Raw genomic sequence first — 13,819 nt, forward strand, 5'->3', positions numbered from 1 at the left:
AAAATCTGAGTTTAGTTTCAATCCTACTTCCTCTGGGTTTTTATTTTCAAATTAGCTCTCAAAGCCTTTATGTGTGTAACTGTATTCTGGTTTTAGAAGTTCTCAGAGCAATTAAGGATGAAATGAAACTTGGCAAAAGACTAGTATTAAGAGACAGTTTTAAGACATTCTGTCTAGGAGAGTTATAAAAATTTTCCTGCTAAGTCATTTGAAATCGGATTGTCACTGGCAAATCAGTGACAATATTTGCTTCTGTTTTGATGGAATGACTTCATACTGTACTTTTCTAAAATCTAAGGCCTTTCTAAAACCTACTTTTACATCTTTAGAAAATATCATTCATTTTTAGATGAGTTTCAATTTTTGCCAACTAGACACAAGGGTTTTATTTTCCTTTTCACTTATATGCAAAAGATAAATATATTTATTTTTAAGTTACAATAGAAGGTTGATTTACAAAGGAAGGTTGTCATTAAATCTACATCTAATAGTTTCTTTTGAAATGGAAAGGTAAGATATAGCAAAATGGAAAATGTTGAATTAAAAGCATGTTCACATCTACTGTGAAAATAATTAGCTGTGCTCAACTCATAATAAAGAGAAGCTTTAGGAGAAGTGTCTACCTTCTATGTCAAGGTGCAGTCAGTTAGATTTAATGCAAAAAGAAAAAAATAAATATTTCACGGGTGTATCAGTCAGGATTTAACCCAGGGAAGCAGAACTAGTAAAACGTATTTATTATGAGATCTATTGCAAGAGTTGGCTTACATAGTTGTGGGGCTGGCTGTGCAAATTTGAAGGCCAGAAGGCGGGCTGTCCTGTAGGACAGGCTGGAAATCACAGGCACAAGCTGAAGTTGCTGTCAGTTTCTGCTGAGGCAGAATTTCTTCCTTCTCAGAAAAGCCTCCCTTCTGCTTTCAGCCTTTCAACTGCTTAAGTCAGACCTATCCAGATTGTTTAGGAAAATCTCTCAGTTAATGTGGACTGATTGTAGATTTTAACCACATCTACAAAACATCTTCACAGCACCACTTAGATTAGTGTTTGATGGAAAAACTAGGGACTGTAGCCTGGGCAGAGTTCAGTTCAGTTCAGTCATTCAGGTATGTCCGACTGTTTGTGACCGCATGGACTGCAGCACGCCAGGCGTCCCTGTCCATCACCAACTCCCAGAGTTTACTCAAACTCATGTCCATTGAGTTGGCGATGCCATCCAACCATCTCATCCTCTATCGTCCCCTTCTCCTCCCACCTTCAATCTTTCCAGGATCAGGATCTTTTCAAATGAGTCAGTTCTTCACATCAGGTGGCCAAAGTATTGGAGCTTCAGCTTCAGCATCTGTCCTTCCAATGAATATTCAGGACTGATTTCCTTTAGGATGGACTGGTTGGATCTCCTTGCAGTCCAAGGGACTCTCAAGAGTCTTATCCAACACCACAGTTCAAAAGCATCAATTCTTTGGTGCTCAGCTTTCTTTATAGTTCAACTCTCACATCCATACATGACTACCGGAAAAACCATAGCTTTGACTAGACAGACCTTTGTTGGGAAAGTAATGTCCCTGCTTTTTAATATGCTGTGTAGGTTGGTCATAACTTTTCTTCCAAGGAGCAAGTGCCTTTTAATTTCATGGCTGCAATCACCATCTGCAGTGATTTTTGAGCCCCCAAAAATAAAGTCTCTCACTGTTTCCACTGTCTCCCCATCTATTTGCCATGAAGTGATGGGACCAGATGCCATGGTCTTAGTTTTCTGAATGTTGAGCCTTAAGCCAACTTTTTCACTCTCCTCTTTCACTTTCATCAAGAGGCTCTTTAGTTCTGCTTCACTTTCTGCCATAAGGGTGGTGTCATCTGCATATCTGAGGTTATTGATATTTCTCCTGGCAATCTTGATTCTAGCTTGTGTTTCATCCAGCCCAGCATTTCTCATGATGTACTCTGCATAGAAGTGTATATATATGACCTACTTGACCTACTCCTTTCCCAATTTGGAACCAGTCTGCTGTTCCATGTCCAGTTCTAACTGTTGCTTTCTGATCTGCATACAGATTTCTTAGGTGGTCTGGTTTTCCCATCTCTTGAAGGATTGTCCACAGTTTGTTGTGATCCACAAAGTCAAAGCCTTTGGCATAATCAATAAAGCAGAAATAGATGTTTTTCTGGAACTCTTGTTTTTTCGATAATCCAGCAGATGTTGGCACTTTGATCTCTGATTCCCCTGGCTTTTCTAAATCCAACTTGAGCATGTGGTAGTTCACGGTTCACATACTGTTGAAGCCTGGCTTGGAGAATTTTGAGCATTAATTTGCTAGCATTTGAGACGAGTGCAATTGTGCAGTAGTTTGAGCATCCTTTGGCATTGCCTTTCTTTGGGATTGGAATGAAAACTGACCTTTTCCAGTCCTGTGGCCTCTGCTGACTTTTCCAAATTTGCTGGCATATTGAGTGCAGCACTTTCACAGCATCATCTTTCAGGATTTGAAATAGCTCAACTGGAGTTCCATCACCTCCACTAGCTTTGTTCATAGTGATGCTTCCTAAGGCCCACCCACTTGACTTTACATTCCAGGATGTCTGGCTCTAGGTGAGTGATCACACCATTGTGATTATCTGGGTTGTGAAGATCTTTTTTGCATAGTTCTTCTGTGTATTGTTGTCACTTCTTAATATCTTCTGCTTCTGTTAGGTCCATACCATTTCTGTCCTTTATTGTGCCCATCTTTGCATGAAAAGTTCCCTTGGTATCTCTAATTTTCTTGAAGAGATCTCTAGTCTTTCCCATTCTGTTGTTTTCCTCTATTTCTTTGCACTGATCACTGAAGAAGGCTTTCTTATCTCTCCTTGCTGTTCTTTGGAACTCTGCATTCAAATGGGTATGTCTTTCCTTTTCTCCTTTGCTTTTTGCTTCTCTTTTTTTCACAGCTATTCGTAAGGCCTCCTTAACCACTTTGCCTTTTTGCATTTCTTTTTCTTGGGGGTGGTCTTGATCCCTGCATCATGTACAATGTCATGGACCTCCAAGACATCAAGACCATTGCAGTGATAACATCCAAACTTAAAATATCAAAGCTATGGTTTTTCCAGTAGTCATGTATGGATGTAAGAGTTGGACCAGAAAGGAAGCTGAGCACTGAGGAATTGATGCTTTTGAATTCTGGTACTGGAGAAGATTTGAGAGGCCCTTGGAGTACAAGGAGATCAAACCAATCAATCCTAAAGGAAATCAACCCTGAATATTCATTGGAAGAACTGATACTGTAACTGAAGCTCCAATACTTTGGTCACCTGATGAAAGAGCCAACTCATTGGAAAAGACCCTGATGCTGGGCAAGATTGAAGAGAAGGGGGCAGCAGACATGAGATGGCTAGATGGCATCACCAACTCAATAGACATGAGCTTGGGCAAACTGGGAGGTAGTGAAGGACAGGGGAGTCTGGCATGTGGACTACAGTCCATGGGGTTGCAAACTGTCACTCTTAGTGACTAAACGACAGCAACAAATAATGCTATAGTGTTAGTGTAAAAAACTCAGTCGCATAAATCTCAGTGTTGAGATTAATGTCATGACCAAGATAAGTATGTTGAAGAGGATGGGAAACATTCTGACTGCATTATATTCAAATTCACATAATCACAGGACATAGTATTTGTGAATTTCACAGCACTGTGAAACTTCTCAAAAGGGAGTAATAATAATTGATCAGATGATTTCATAAATTAACTTTCTTCTTATATAAACTTGAATTATTGTGATACTTAGCAAGGATGATGCCTTTCTTCTAAGAAATTTGAAAGCATAAATGGTTAAGACAATATTAACCACAAAATAAAAACATGCTAACAATAATAATGATGATGAGTGCCATGTTTTAAATGGGCTTCCCAGGTGGCTCAGTGATAAAAGAATCCACCTGCCAATACTGGAAATGCAACAGACACGCGTTTGATCCCTGGGTTGGGAAGATCCCCTGGAGTAGGAAATGGCAACCCACTCCAGTATTCTTGCCTGGAGAATCCTATGGACAGGAGAACCTGGCGGGCTTCAGTTTAAGGGGGTCACAGAGTCGGACTTGACTGAGCGACTAAGCACGCATGCCATATTTTGGCCACTTAACGTAGTCAAAATATACTTTATTTCAATCCATAGTATTTTCTCCTTTTTCCAATTCTGTTCCCAAGAGATTAAGTAACTTTTCAGGTGGATTCAAATCTAGGCCTAATGCTAAAGTTCACAGTTTTTTAGAATACCTTGCTCCTATTATTCCACAATAATAGAACTGAGTTTCTAGTGTGACTAGTATACTTACTAAGCATCATACTCTGTGATTATTCCTCTCCACGCATTAGATAAAATAATCATGGCATAAAAACCTATACACAAAGTTGTAGGTATTAGCACAAAACCTAGATTGGTTTATTCTTTAAGTCATTAAGTAGATTAGGCTGAATCAAAATCGAGTTGTCAAGCTATCTGGGCTCCTGGAGCCCTGGGTATACCATCTCTAATATCATAGGACCTTCAGGAACTTGCTGGCTGAGGCAGAAATTTTGGGAATGCTTAGCTACCCAGACAGTTTCCTAGACTGCACAGATGTCACAACCCCTTTTGGAAAGAGTTCCATGCTGGTGTGCACTTGGGGTTCAAGAACGTATTGGTTTGTCTGAAGTTCCACAGGATTTACAGTAGCCCAGACTTTGGAAGAGAAGGTGGAGGTGATAAAGTCAAGAACCCTGAGGTCCTGCTGCCAGCTTTGACACTCCTGTTATGTTGCCAACCAGGACTCCCTCAGCCTGACATAAAATGGCTGTGTTTTAACATCGTCTTAACTTATGATTGGTATAGTAAGTAGAATTTATTAGTTGACAACAGCATTTGTATATATATATATATATATATGCCCTCTTTTTATATAGTTTTGCAAACAATGAAAAGAATTTAATTGTGTAATTTATCTTATTGACCATCTGTTCAGGTACGCTCACATTTGAAATTTTTTAATAGTAAATACACTAGACTACAAGATCCGTGGTTGGTCAAATCTTGGCTGCAAGAGCTACGGGGCTGGAGCACTGGCCGTTAAGTTCTACCTGAATTTCCCACTTTTTGGAGGGTGAAGATACTTAACCCGTTGTTCGGGGATCAGCTGTATCCACTAATAAGCAGATGAAGAAACAGGTTTAAATGATTAGACGACTTTCCCAACGTCTCACAGCAGTTAGGAGGTAGAGCAGGAACTCAAGCCCAGCTCATCAGCTCCCAACTTTAGAGCTCAGAAGCTCTTAGTGGGATTTTAGCATCAGAGAAAGAAGGGCTGGAAAATGAGCTTTCCAGTTTTGGAAAACAGTAACCAAGCAAACAGAGGCCAAATAAATAATCTTGGAATGTCTTTTAATTGAATATGTGCATTTTCACTAGTAGAAAGAACAATAGAATGTTTATATTTGTAAGAAAGCATATTTTTTTAAGTTCATCATCCAAGACTTACCGCTAAAAAGGTTGAGCTTGAGGGCAAAAGGCACACAGGCCAGGAGCGGCTGGTTCCCAGCGTGGGTCGAGCATTTTGTTCTCAGTTTGGACACAAACTGGGACCTACCCAGGATGTACATACCCCAAACTTGTCTGGTAAGTATCGCTATTACTTTTGCTTTTCTGGATCTAGGCTGGCAGGACTTTTTCTTCATGGGTGCCGAGGACTCCTTGGGAAACTGTTAGTACCCAGAGAATTTCACGTGCTCTCACCCCACCTTCCAGGATTCATCTAATGAGCAAAGCACCTGCAAATGGCTCAGAAGACATTTGCCTCTGACAGGAAGAAATATGGAGTTTTCTTAGCTTCCCCAAAGCTATACAAATGCTGTGATTAACTTGGATTCCAAGACATCACAATATTATATGTTCGCCTTTGTGAAGGCTGCAATTGCCAAGCAACAGGTTCTGTTAGATCTCTCTCCAGGGCAAAAGGCTTCTCATGAAAACATTTACAGTAAAACAAGCTGCACACTGAAGGGAAATAGAGAAACAGAGGAATGGAATCTAACAGAGATGTGTTGACAACCAAAAAAAAAAAAAAAATCAGCTTGGTCTTGATTTCTAGCTCTCCCTTTCTCCCTGGAGTTCTCACCTTTCTTTCCTACTAGGCCCTAAGCTCCCCGAGGGCGAGGGTGGGGCACTGTGCTTGCTTGTTGCTTCTCCAGCACCTAGTGCCATGGCTCACAGAGAGGGTTGGCTCCTAGAAGTCTGGAAATGGACCTTTGATAAAATCTTGATGGTTAAAATCAGAATGGACTTACCCAAGCCAAGTAGCAAGTGCTAAGGTCAGCACATAGAGCCTCAGTGTCCAAGTCTAGCGAGCTGCCCACTGTATAAACCTGCTGCCTTGACTTAGGGGAGAAACTAATTAGAGGGTTTTAAGGCTAGTTTGGGAGACGATTGTGTGGAATGGATAGCGCTGCTAAATTTTTATTTGCTAAACCTGGCAACCCTCAGAGTACTGCGCATATGTATATAATTTTTTTTGAACCTGTAATGTGCAAGTCATGGCATGGAGGAGGTCCTCTGCTCTTCTTGTGAGGCTGGTCTGTGGCTACATCTTGCGGTCTTGACTAAATATGCTGGGATTCGGACTTCAAAGGGTAGAGGAGGACGTGACTCACTGTGCAGCTGAGAAGCAGATTCAGATGGACCGATAACAAGTAAAAGGTGTGTTTCATAACTGGTTTTGTGTGATCTCAGTTTGTTGGTAAATGAATGAAGATGGTGATATGGACAAGATGTATTTAATAACCACCTCCATTGGGGAGACTCTGGTTGGAAGAAGTTTCCTATTGCTAGAATTAGACATCCATATGTTGAATGCCATCGGAACATTTGCAACAGAAATTCGGAGTTTAAATCACTTTCACCATAGTTTTGGCAGGACCGGGAACACATTTTTTTTTTTTTTTTCAGCTGTTCTTCCTGATGGGGGCTATAAATAGCTTTGGAGAAGTATATAATTATCTCAAAGTAGAAGCAAAAGATAAAAAGCGGCTTGAGATTTTAAAGGAACATTTAATAGTTACTATTATGTAACATTTATTAAGCAAGCTCACTGTGCTCATTATCTTTGCCGGGAAGAAACTTGGAATAAAAAGTCAATCCAAGACATGACATGTATAAATATACCAAAAGGTACATTAACATGGTGCCAGAACAAAGGGTTGATTCAATAAAAGAGAAATGTTAGGTGAACAAAAAAGGCAGCCAGATCAGTACAGTGTTGTGTGGAAATGCAGAAAACTTATATTTAGTAACATAGTTTTAAAATACTGACAGTTTAAAACAAGATGTATAGCCACATAGAAACAGGTAACAATATGGTATATGCATGGGTAGTGCTGTGTTTTTGGCAGCTAGTTCAGCCTTTTATGTATAAAAGGAGTTTACTTACTATGTTCAATGAATAAATACTAAAAGGTCTAAGTACTAAGTAAAGATTCATTTTTGATTGGAGCAGGATAGGCATTATAAAGAATGATTTCAGTCACTGGCTCTTGGGTAAGACTGTGATTGCTGTTTAAAGCCTATAGAAAGTCCACAAACAAGTAATCATATTAATGACATCCATCATTTATTTGATGCCTGTTAAATGGTGCAAGTACTAATCTCTAATTCTTTTAAAAAAGTATTTACTTGCTTAGTGAGCTAGCAACTAGCTGCACCGGGTCTTAGCTGTAACATGTGGAATCTAGTTCCCTGACCATGAATCGAACCCTGGCTCCCTGCATTGAGAGTGTGGTGTCTTAGCCATTGAACCACCAGGGAAGCCTCTAATTCTTATAATAATTCTAGGAAATAGACATTATCAATCTGTTTTACAAATCCTTCAAGGTTTTAAGTTAATCGTTAAATGAATTTAAGAGACCACAGGATATATAAAGTGGAGATACAGGAATTCAACTCTTTGTCAGCACCGAAACTCAGGCTTTTTTTTTTCACATTGTGGTGCTATCTATCCAACTTCTTACCTATGCATTCTTATTTCCTTCACCTTATTTCTCCTTCACTTATGAAAAATTTTCCTTTAGAACCTGATTGTCCCAGTCAACCTAATTTGGACTTCATGATTCCTCCTGTTGCCTTTGGTCCTGCCCTCAGCTTTTTCTCAACTCTTCTATGATTTCCTGGCTTTGGTGGTCTGCCTGCATTCATCACACCTTCATTTTGGTAGATACTCGGTTCAGCATTACTAAGGCTGAGAACTCCTCTGTGTTGATCATTTGCATAGGTGCCACCCCACAAGATGAATATCCTTATTATGGCCTGAAGTCATGTGTTTCTTGCAGACAAGCACAAAAAGCTGCAGAGCCTTATGAAGCTTTACTGGCCTGTATGTCCTCAGAGCACTTTCTAACACAGGGCAGAAATCCAGACGGGCCAAGCGGGCACACAGCTCTTAGAGGCTGGGGCCAGCAGAAGTCTTTTGAGATCTAAATAGTGCAAACAATAAACAAAGAATGATTCTTTGCATTGGGGTTCTTCCTGGGAAGAGGTTTGGACATGTAATCACTAGAGAGGCAGGTGAGATTTGGGTAGTAGAGAGGGACTCAGGCTGGTGAAGCTCCTATTCAGAACTTCAACCCACATCTGACACCTCCTTCCTCAGGAATGTTAGGTTGGCCAAGAGATCATGGAATGCCTAGAGGTATGTGGCTTTTGTCATGAGGTCCTGATGTCTCAGAAGCAGGGTTTCCTGAGCGTTTGCCCTCTTCTGCAGCCTGAGGGCTCATCTGGGTGCTTTCGACTTAATCCCAGATTGGGGGCTGACACACACTAGTGTTTATGCCAGTAAAAGTTTAACATGAGAGTGAAAACAGCAGTCTTTCTCTACCCCCAGTAACATACTCAGCAATCAGTTACCAGATTATGAAAAAAGTGGAAATCTAAGGCACAGATATGGTGAGGAAGTAGAATATCAAAATACCATCAGTGTGTGACAGGTACGGGACAAAGTTAAAGAAAAGAATTTGAGAAATGACTGGCTCTTGAGAAATGGGGTTTGCAGAAATGAGACCGGTGAGTAGAGTCTTTAGGAAGCTAATGGATAAAGAGCTGGCTATTAAAGATAGTGACAGACATTGTCTGAATTTGCACAGAAAATGGACCTTTGCTGCCCTCATATCTCTGCCCAAATCCTACACCATGGGCTCTGTTTGTCTTCATCCCCAGAATCCAACTCACTCACAGGCCTCCTGGCTCAATCCCTATTACTTACTTTGTTGTGAATGGCTTCCTTCCTTGACGCTGACTTTTCGGAATGCTTTTCTAGCAGTTAGGTTTGTTTCCTTCTTATACTGCAATTGAAATTCTTTATCTGTATCAGGCCACCCTGGGCCATTGTCTCCCCTGATCCAACCATGACTGTGAGTGTTATTATCCCAGCACCACAAATGTGATGTGAACATCAGTGCATGTATTCATTAAAGTAGTGCTAGGTTTTTTGACAACAAAGTCCTCAGAGCAGTAGTTTAACACAATAATTTATTTCTTTTTCATATAACGATTTAATGTACACATTCCTGGTTTGGCTCCAAGTAATCATTCAAGAAGCCAAGATGATAGAAACTCTGCTATCTTCAGCCTGTGAATTCTAATGTGCCGATATCAGTAGACTGGATAAAGTTACCATGCCTGGACACCTGGGAGACTTTTAAGGGCCAAGGGTGGAGGTAGCATGCATTGTTTCTCCCCCATATTCCACTGGATAAAATTTTGACCACATTGGATATACCTTCTTGCAGTGGAGACTGAGAAATGTGGTCTAGTCGTGTACTCCTGATGAAGAAGATATAAGTTTTGGTGAAAACACAGTGTTTTCTGTCTCAGTAGAGCCAACAGTGACCTCATTTCTGACCAGAGTATCATAAAAAGAAGAAACCACTGAAGAACATTGGACTTCCCTCCCGGTTTAGTATGGCCCTGGATAGTTGCCCCACATGCAGGTCCAGTTTCCTTAAGATTTCCCTTGACATAGTCTGGCCCCTTGATTTCCTTATGCTGTTGATGAACTCTGTATGTAAGGCTGTGAAATTTATGGGTGAGCCAGAATGAGTGACTATCTTGATATCCTGTCTAAGAAGAGAGACAAATGGATGAACAGTCCCACACTCATGACCAACCAGACTCCTCCTGAAGCACCATGCAGGATTTCTGGAAGAGTTTTGGGCCATGTCAGATCATCCTACCTGGCAGTAATTGCCTCCATCACCTCTCATTTCTATGAGGGTATCAGACAATGTGTTGCTGGGTATAGGAAGGAGTTCTGGTTGTTGGTACATGTTTTATTTAAGAGCAGGGAGGACCTGAATGTCTCAGGAAGGCTTTCTGGAAACTTACATGATATTTTCATGATTTATTATTGTTGTTTAGTCACGAAGGGTAGTCCGACTCTTTGCGACCCCATGGACTGCAGCATGCCAGGCCTCCTTGTCCATCACCAACTTCTGGAGTTTACCCAAACTCATGTCTATTGTGTTGGTGATGCCATCCAACCATCTCATTCTCTATTGTCCCCCTTCTCCTCCTGCTCTCAATATTTCCCAGCATCAGAGTCTTCCAATGAGTCAACTCTTCGCATCAGGTGGCCAAAGTATTGGAACTTCAACTTCAGCATCAGTCCCTCCAATGAATATTCAGAGTTGATTTTCTTTAGGATTGACTGGTTTGATCTCCTTGCTATCCAAGGGACTCTCAAGACTCTTCTCCAGCACCACAGTTTGAAAGCATGAATACTGTGTAAAGGCAAGATTTATTAGCGTAGACTACAAAATCAGTTGTCTATGCATGGAAAGTTGGCAAGCCAGCCATACATTCTTATTGGCTGAACATTGGAGATAAACTATGTGAGTGAAGGAAGTGTGTCATTGCCGTGTGAAGGTGCAATCAGTGGGGATGTTTACAGTTGCATCCTAGAGAAACCAGCTAATTCTGTGAATATTCCCCTCCTTCTATTCAAAGGGCCCTTTACTCAATGATGGGATATGTGCATTCTGCTCTAGTAAGTGCAACTGCTGGTTTTTGTCTTCTCTCTTCCTCTAACTTGTGCTCTTCTCTCTTCTTCCATTTTCTATATTTATTTTAATAATATGTGTTCCATATTGGACTCTGGATGCTCGTAGGACTGCGATAGACTGGGAACAAACCCATAGAATGGTAGTTGTAGAAAATCCTGTTTTCTGGATCCTGGGTGCATAGGCCTTGCTGCTAAACTGCCCCAACTTTGTGCAAGTCTGAGTAAATACCCCTGACTCCCACTGAAGGATGAGCACTGGGGAAGGGCTCCTGACCCATGAACATCTGGGTAGAAGATCACATAGAACCCATGGTGCTGGAGGTCAACCATGTGACATACAAGTGCAACATGTAAAAGTGGATCATAAACATCCTCATGTGTCTATGACCTTAGGATTTGTGAAAACTCATGAATGAGATTCTCCTACCTTCCACCCATAGTTCTTAATTTTTCTATGTATAAATTTGACTGTAATTTTAGGATCTGCTCTTGGTCATAAATTCTTACTGTAACTTCTTGACTATGATTCATATTCTACCCCTGGAATCAAGGTTGCATGTTTCCTTGGAAAAATATTTTACCTGGCTCAAGATTTCCCCAAGATTCCTGTCAACCATCTAAGCCTTAATCTGCAGCTCTCTTGCTGGGACTTCCTGGGCCTCAGGAGCTGAAGATGGGCATATGTGACCATTTAAACAGATAGGACAAATCCTCAGTGAAAGTCAGTGCCCTAAGTTGCCTGTATCTCAGATTCAGTTCAGTTCAGTTCAGTCACTCAGTCGTGTCCGACTCTTTGTGACACCATGAATCGCAGCACGCCAGGCCTCCCTGTCCATCACCAACTCCCAGAGTTCACTCAGACTCATGTCCATTGAGTCGGTGATACCATCCAGCCATCTCATCCTCTGTTGTCCCCTCTTCCTCCTGCCCCCAATCCCTCCCAGCATCAGAGTCCTTTCCAATGAGTCAACTCTTCGCATGAGGTGGCCAAAGTACTGGAGTTTCAGCTTTAGCATCATTCCTTCCAAAGAACACCCAGGGCTGATCTCCTTCAGAATGGACTGGTTGGATTTCCTTGCAGTCCAAGGGACTCTCAAGAGTCTTCTCCAACACCACAGTTCAAAAGCATCAATTCTTCGGCACTCAGCTTTCTTCACACTCCAACTCTCACATCCATACATGACCACAGGAAAAACCATAGCCTTGACTAGACGAACCTTTGTTGGCAAAGTAATGTCTCTGCTTTTCAATATGCTATCTAGGTTGGACATAACTTTCCTTCCAAGGAGTAAGCGTCTTTTAATTTCATGGCTGCAGTCACCATCTGCAGTGATTTTGGAGCCCAGAAAAATAAACTGTGACACTGTTTCCACTGTTTCCCCATCTATTTCCCATGAAGTGATAGGACCAGATGCCATGATCTTAGTTTTCTGAATGTTGAACTTTAAGCCAACTTTTTCACTCTCCTCTTTCACTTTCATCAAGAGGCTTTTGAGTTCCTCTTCACTTTCTGCCATAAGGGTGGTGTCATCTGCATATCTGAGGTTATTGATATTTCTCCCGGCAATCTTGATCCCAGCTTGTGCTTCTCATGATGTACTCTGCATATAAGTTAAATAAGCAGGGTGACAATATACAGCCTTGACGAACTCCTTTTCCTATTTGGAACCAGTCTGTTGTTCCATGTCCAGTTCTAACTGTAGCTTCCTGACCTGCATATAGGTTTCTCAAGAGGCATGTCAGGTGGTCTGGTATTGCCATCTCTTTCAGAATTTTCCACAGTTTATTGTGATCCACACAGTGAAAGGCTTTGGCATAGTCAATAAAGCAGAAATAGATGTTTTTCTGGAACTCTCTTGCTTTTTCGATGATCCAGCGAATGTTGGCAATTTGATCTCTGGTTCCTCTGCCTTTTCTAAAACCAGCTTGAACATCTGAAAGTTCACGGTTCACATATTGCTGAAGCCTGGCTTGGAGAATTTTGAGCATTACTTTACTAGAGTGTGAGATGAGTGCAATTGTGCGGTAGTTTGAACATTCTTTGGCATTGCCTTTCTATATCTCAGATTATTTTCCCTAAATTACTATATTCCAAATATTTAAGTGTATGCGGGGTAAGCCCATTTAATTTATTAGAAGTACAGAACCCTAACCAAGACCTACTGGGACAGTTTGGCCCATTGTTCATTGTTTTCCATAGCTATCTTATATCCTAAGATATCTTAGATATTGGACAGAAGGAGCTATATATTAATATTATCTTGGAGCATTCTACTTTGAACTAGTTGAGTATCAGGGGCCTAGGAATTGATTAAGAGTTAAGCAAAGCAGCTTCTTTAACAACTTAGACGGCTTCCCACCCATTACCTCCCTTTCATTCCCTGGATTCCATGGATTGACACCCAAAGTCAGACATCATATCAAGACATCTCAGTAGCTGGCATTGCCTTAGTCTCAGACTTTAGTTTATGCACTTGAGTCTCAGATTAATGGCTCTCATTTTGGTCTCTGGCTAGGAATAACATTAAGCAACAACTGTGCCTTGAGCCACCAGTAATTTGCCTCTTGATCCTCGGCTCCATCCCAGCTGCTGCTTTCCTTTTAAGTCAGTTGTTCCCTCTGTCAGTCAGTCACTCCTGGAGTGCATGACAGCAGATAGTTGAGTGGGAACACATCCCAATTTTGTCTCCTGGGATGACTCCTCCCTGCCTTTTCTGGCAAGAACCTTAACTGACAGCAGAGCATTCCATCTTTTCCAGTCCCT

This window comes from Bubalus kerabau, chromosome 9 (genome assembly GCF_029407905.1).
Source record: "Bubalus kerabau isolate K-KA32 ecotype Philippines breed swamp buffalo chromosome 9, PCC_UOA_SB_1v2, whole genome shotgun sequence".
Taxonomy (NCBI): domain Eukaryota; kingdom Metazoa; phylum Chordata; class Mammalia; order Artiodactyla; family Bovidae; genus Bubalus; species Bubalus kerabau.